This window comes from Macrobrachium nipponense, chromosome 44, assembly GCF_015104395.2.
Source record: "Macrobrachium nipponense isolate FS-2020 chromosome 44, ASM1510439v2, whole genome shotgun sequence".
NCBI classification, from domain to species: domain Eukaryota; kingdom Metazoa; phylum Arthropoda; class Malacostraca; order Decapoda; family Palaemonidae; genus Macrobrachium; species Macrobrachium nipponense.
This window is the reverse complement of record NC_087221.1, coordinates 32,484,121-32,490,690: the sequence shown is the minus strand read 5'-3', so window position 1 is coordinate 32,490,690 and position 6,570 is coordinate 32,484,121. Positions and strand designations below refer to the sequence as shown.

The 6,570-nt window shown below is 38.9% G+C and overlaps 1 protein-coding gene across 3 annotated transcripts in view; it reads left to right on the top strand.

Moving 5' to 3' along the window:
- Positions 1–6,570, top strand: part of LOC135204155 (zinc metalloproteinase nas-15-like) — a 302,727-nt gene that overhangs the window by 108,169 nt on the left and 187,988 nt on the right. The gene's annotated exons all lie outside the window — the stretch shown is intronic.

Here is a 6,570-nt window from a genome sequence, read left to right as displayed (position 1 = left end):
CGTTCGGGTAACTGGTCCTAAATAATAAGGTTCATCTTGAAAAGATGAACCTTATTATATGAACCTTAGTCCCAATGTAATAAGGTTTATCGTTAATGTTTAAGGTTAATTGAGTAGCTTCTCAATCAGGTAACTAGTCCCAATAAAATAAGGTTTATCGTTTAATGTTTAAGGTTTATTGAGTGGTTTATCGTTCGGGTAACTGGTCCTAAATATAATAAGGTTTATCTTGAAAGGTTGAAGGTTTAGTAGAGTGGTTTATCGATCAGGTAACTAGTCCCAATATAATAAAGTTAATCGTTAATGTTTAAGGTTTATTGAGTGGTTTATCGTTCAGGTAACTAGTCCCAATATAATAAGGTTTATCGTTAATGTTTAAGGTTTATTGACTGGTTTATCGTTCAGTTAACTGATCCAAATTTATTAAGGTTCCTCTTAAAAAGTTTAAGGTTTATTTAGTGGTTTATCGCTCTGGTAACTGGTCCTGATAATATTATAAGGTCCACCCTCAAGAATAACCAGTCAAATACGACGAAGAGGGTTAAAGTAAGTCTGAAAACTGTGAACCATCATTTTTTTAATCTTTGATATACACTTCCTTATCAAGTTCTTTATGTTTTCTTGTCCTTTAACTGGCTTCATGTAGTATATCTCCGTCTATATATATTAGATGTCACAAGAAACATTTCTTCCTATCCTAATGAACACCATATTCTTTGGAAGCTTGAATTTCAAGCCAGTGGCCCCTGGTGGCATGTGCCGTATGAGTAGGGTTCATATAATAATGATAATAATATGAAACGCACAGCAAGACTCTACGATGATGATGATGATAGATTAAGCCAGCCTTATGCTGGCACGGGCTCTTGCTCTTCAGCAGTCCGTAACAATGACTCTACGACACAGAAGTCTCATCAGGCAATGAAGTAGCTTCATTTGTCAAGGTAAAGATATATTTACTTAATTGTCTCTAGAAAAATAAAGTGCGTCGTGAACGCGGGAGAACGAGATTGAGGCATCAAAGCTAACTATAGCTTCTTTATTTTATACTATAATATAATGTGAAATGATATTTCGTATTTTTTTTACAAAGTTTGCAGAATTTTTAATATAGATCCTACGATAAGTAGCATGAGCGTATTGAAAAACTTTGTTAGTATATGTTATGAGCCTTTGTGTTATGTACGTTCATTCTTGAAGATGCCTTCATCAGTCTGAATTTCAATCTGATGGATGAATCTTCACGCAACTCAGATTTTATGCTCGCTGTAACTTCGTTATAATGAACACCATAACACCATTATACTTGGGTAATTTGAATTTCAAGTCATTGGCCCCTGTGGCCTTGTTCCATACGTATAGGGTTCGTCTCCTGAATAATAATGATAATAATGATAATAAATGAAAATAATAATAATTGAATTGTTGTCTTTCCCGAAAGCAAAACCAAGAACTAAGCTTAAATCTCTGTTTCTCGCGCTGCTAACCAGATTAATAATAATTTTCTCAGGCAATCATTTGTCCACTTCCACCCCATAGCGTATGGTAAACATCGCCACGGGAACTGTGATGCTTTCCACCTCGCGAGATGAGACTTAAAAACCTCCTAGTTACAAAACAAACAACAAAAGCTATCGTTAAGGGACAGAAGAGGATAAGTACCTTCCTGACCTTCAGGCCGGGCCAACTTTCTCCGTGTTTTTAATGTAAAACACAAGTTAATTATCCATAAACAAAGCTTGGTATTTGTGTGGGGATGCAACCCTGAAACGCGAGAACCGCCCGTTAGATGTCGCGGCTGCCTGCTTGCTTAGAAGCCCTCTGGTGAAAGGCGGGAATTGGAAACGTAGTTAATGAATAAATAAATAGATAAATAAAGAAATTTGTGGATAATTAGATAAATGAATAAATGAATTCGTTAATTAATAAATACGTAAATAAATAAATCAAACAAAAACTTAGCTTTGCTTGCTTATTAGTTATACGAATTCATTTGCCAAATTTGAACGTCCTTCAGAATATATAGTCAAGAATGAATCTACGTCGCTATTAGTAAATCTGCAATGTGATGGCTTATCATCAAGTACCAGGACATAATATACATATGCATACATAGTGTTTATATAAGTATATGTATATATACATATATTATATTATGTGAGTGCTCATACACATCTAATACTATAATAACATCCAAAAAATTGGTTTTACAAATCATCCCTTTCAACCATGAAGCATCATGGGAATGAGGAAGTTCTCCCCCTAAAGGCGAACAACTACGATCAAGAATCAGCGAGACGTAAATTTATACAAATACGTCTTTATGCATCGTGCAATTAAAATGGGTTATTGCCAGATGAGCGTAAGAGGATTATTCCACGATTAAATGAGCATCGTTAAAATGTTCCTAATTGCCCATTAGCCAGAAACACCTTTCTGTCTAACGCATTAGTTTGCTAATGCGTTAAGGAACAATCTGTTTGGGAGAACAGATTAAATCTCCCTTTGAGAGAACAATTAGGCTTTTGAGCGAAGGAGATCAAAGACAATCTGGTAGTGGTGTCGCGAGATGATTGTTAATGACGTTTACCTGAGATTGGTGAGGACAATCTCTGGTAAACAACCTGAGATTGGTGAGTACAATCTCTGGTAAACAACCTGAGATTGGTGAGGACAATCTCTGGTAAACAACCTGAGATTGGTGAGTACAATCTCTGGTAAACAACCTGAGATTGGTGAGGACAATCTCTGGTAAACAAACTGAGATTGGTGAGGACAATCTCTGGTAAACTACCTGAGATTATTGAGGACAATCTCTGGTAAACAACCTGAGATTAGTGAGGATAATCTCTGGTAAACAACCTGAAATTGGTGAGGACAATCTCTGGTAAACAGCCTGAGATTGACGAGGACACTCTCTGGTAAACAACCTGAGATTGGTGAGGACAATCTCTGGTAAGGAACCTGAGATTGGTTAGGACAATATCTTGTAAACAACCTGAGATTGGTGAGGACAATTTCTGGTAAACAACCTGAGATTGGTGAGGACAATCTGGTAAACAAACTGAGATTATTGAGGACAATCTCTGGTAAACAACCAGAGATTGGTGAGGACAATCTCTGGTAAACAACCTGAGATTATTGGGGACAATCTCTGGTAAACAACTTGAGACTGGTGAGGAAAATCTCTGGTAAACCACCTGAGATTGTTAAGGAGAATCTCTGGTAAACAACCTGAGATTAGTGAGGACAATATCTGGTAAGCAACCTGAGATAGGTGAGCACAATCTCTGGTAGACAACCTGAGATTGGTGAGGACAATCTCTGGTAAACAACCTGAGATTAGTGAGGACAATCTCTGGTAAACAACCTGAGATTGGTGAGAACAATCTCTGGCAAACCACCTGAGATTATTATGGACAATCTCTGGTAAACAACTTGAGACTGGTGAGGACAATCTCTGGTAAACAACCTGGGATTATTGAGGACAATCTCTGGTAAACAACTGAGAGTGGTGAGGACAATCTCTGGTAAACATCCTGAGATTGGTGAGAACAATCTCTGGCAAACCACCTGAGATTATTGAGGTCAATCTCTGGTAAACAACCTGAGATTGGTGAGGACAATCTCTGGTAAACAACCTGAGATTATTGAGGACAATCTCTGATAAACAACTTGAGACTGGTGAGGACAATCTCTGGTAAACCACCTGAGATTGGTGAGAAGAATCTCTGGTAAGCAACCTAAGATAGGTGAGGACAATCTCTGATAGACAACCTGAGATTGGTGAGGACAATCTCTGGCAAACAACCTGAGATTAGTGAGGACAATCTCTGGTAAACAACCTGAGATTGATGTGGACAATCTCTGGTAAACAACCTGAGATTGATGAGGACAATTTCTGATAAACAACCTGAGATTAGTGAGGACAATCTCTGGTAAACTACCTGAGATTATTGAGGACAATCTCTGGTAAACAACCTGAGATTAGTGAGGATAATCTCTGGTAAACAACCTGAAATTGGTGAGGACAATCTCTGGTAAACAACCTGAGATTGGTGAGGACAATCTCTGATAAACAACCTGAGATTGATTTGGACAATCTCTGGTAAACAACCTGAGATTGATGTGAACAATCTCTGGTAAACAACCTGAGGTTGATGTGACAATCTCTGGTAAACAACCTGAGATTGATGTGTACAATCTCTGGTAAACAACCTGAGATTGATGTGGACAATCTCTGGTAAAAAAACCTGAGATTGATGTGACAATCTCTGGTAAACAACCTGAGATTGTTATGGACAATCTCTGGTAAACAACCTGTGATTTGTGGGGACAATCTCTGGTAAACATCCTGAGATTGGTGTCGACAATCTCTGGTAAACAACCTGAGATTGGTGAGGACAATCTCTGGTAAACATCCTGAGATTGGTGAGGACAATCTCTGGTAAACATCATGAGATTGGTGAGGACAACCTCTGGTAAACAACCTGAGATTGGTGAGGACAATCTCTGGTAAACAACCTGAGATTGTTGAGGACGATCTCTATTAAACAACCTGAGATTGGTGAGGACAATCTCTGGTAAACATCCTGAGATTGGTGAGGACAATCTTTGGTAAACAACCTGAGATTGGTGAGGACAATCTCTGGTAAACATCCTGAGATTGGTGGGGACAATCTCTGGTAAACAACCTGAGATTTGTGAGGACAATCTCTGGTAAACAACCTGAGATTGGTGAGGACAATCTGGTAAACAACGTGAGGTTGGTGAGGACAATCTCTGGTAAACAACCAGAGATTGGTGGGGGACAATCTCTAGTAAACAACCTGAGATTGGTGAGGACAGTCTCTGGTAAACAACCTGAGATTGGCGAAGACAATCTCTAGTAAACATCCTGAGATTCGTGAGGACAATCTCTGGTAAACAACCTGAGATTGACGTGGTAAACAACCTGAGATTGACGTGGACAATCTCTGGTAAACAACCTGCGATTAGTGAGGACAATCTCTGGTAAACAACCTGAGATTGGTGAGGACAATCTCTAGTAAACAACCTAAGATTGGTGTGGGGAACAATCTCCTGTAAACCAAACCTGAGATTGGTGAGGGCACAATCTTCTGGTTAAACCAAACAACCGAGATTGGAGCGAAGACAATCTCTAGTATAAATCCGGAGATTCGTGAGGACAAATCTCTGGCCTAAAACAACCTGAGAGTGACGAAGGTAAAACAGGAACCTGGAGAGTGGACGGTGGAAACCAAATCCTCCGGAAACAACTGCGATTAGGAGGACAACTCTGGTAAAAAACCTGAGATGGTGAGGACAAATCTCTAGGTAAACAACTAAGATTGGTGGGGAAAATCTCTAGGTAAACAACCTGAGATTGGGAGCACAACCTTAGGGAAACAAACCGGAGATTGGGAGGACAATCTCTGGTAAAAACATCCCTGAGGATTGGTGAGGGACAATCTCTGGTAAACAATCCTGAGATTGGTGAGGACAATCTCTAGGTAAACAAACCTGAAGAGTGGTGAGGACAATCTCTACGTAAACACCTAAGATTGGTGAGGACAATCTTGGTAAAACAACCTGAGATTTAGTGAGGACCAATCTCTGGTTACAAAACATCCTGATGTGATTGGTGAGGACAATCTCTGGTAAACATCTTGAGATTGGTGTGGACAATCTCTGGTAAACTTCCTGAGACTGGTGAGGACAATCTCTGATAAACAACTTGAGATTGATGTGGACAATGTCTGGTAAACAACCTGAGATTGGTGAGGACAATCTCTGGTAAACATCCTGAGATTGATGTGGACAATCTCTGGTAAACAACCTGAGATTGGTGAGGACAATCTCTGGTAAACATCCTTAGATTGATGTGGACAATCTCTGGTAAACAACCTGAGATTAGTGAGGACAATATCTGGTAAACATCAACCTGAAAGATTGTGAGGGGGACAATCTCTGGTAAACAACCTGAGATTGGTGAGGACAAATCTGCTGGTAAACAACCTGAGATTGGGTGAGGACAATCTCTGGTAAAAACCTGAGATTGGATGAGACAATCTCTGGTACAAAACGCTGAGAGCGGTGGAGGACATCGCTGGTAAACAACCTGAGATTGGTGAGGACAATCTCTGGTAAACAGCCTGAGAGTGGTGTGGACAATCCCTGGTAAGCAACCGGAGATTGGTGATAAACAACCTGAGATTATTCTCATCATTTTGACGGAGGAATCTGTAGACGAGAATGGAAAAGGACTAAGGGACTTCTCGTAGCAAGAAATTATTAATATTATAAATATTACTTTTCTGGAAATTAAATCCCTTTTGTTTCCTGACTCTCTCGTAGATTACTTGCGAAAGAGATGAGGGAGCGGGTGATTTTCAACAGCAGAATCCTTACTAAGGGCATTTTTAGAATGATATTTCATAATAACTTTACATAGGAAGAACGCCTTCTTATTATATATATATATATATATATATATATATAGTATATATATATATATATATATATATATATATTTATATGCATAAGTGGGGATATGTATATATAAATGTA